We start from the raw sequence: 482 nt of genomic DNA, 5'->3' as shown, positions 1-482 counted from the left end.
TTAAAGTGATTCAGGAACCCACAGCTTAACAAAATAAGTGATATAACATTCGCTGAGGGTAAATATTTGCTTCAGTCTCTATTTTTCTTTTACATATACTACCTAACACACAATCGAAATTTTTAAATGATCAAGAAAATTTGACCTGTGGTCAAAAAGAGAAACAGAACCACAAATGATCCAGATGTTAAAATAATCAGAAGTCCTAAACACAATAAATATGTTAGAGGATTTAGTGGAAAACATGCAAAAACATATGAGAATTTCAACAGAGAGCAAAATTATTGGGAAAAATGAAAGTGAAATGAAAACTCAATGAGGTTTTTCTAATTGTGTTTTCAGCGATAGAACACAACAGAAGGAAAAACTGAACTTGAAGATGATGAAATTGAACAGAAAGTATGAAAACCACGACAGGAATAAAAAGTGAAAAATGGGGCCTACTTGGTGGCACTAAGGGGTAAGTCTCAGCACTATGAAGT

This window comes from Condylura cristata, unplaced genomic scaffold (assembly GCF_000260355.1).
Source record: "Condylura cristata isolate star-nosed mole 26May11 unplaced genomic scaffold, ConCri1.0 scaffold00005, whole genome shotgun sequence".
In the NCBI taxonomy this organism is placed as follows: domain Eukaryota; kingdom Metazoa; phylum Chordata; class Mammalia; order Eulipotyphla; family Talpidae; genus Condylura; species Condylura cristata.
This window is presented reverse-complemented; position numbering follows the sequence as displayed.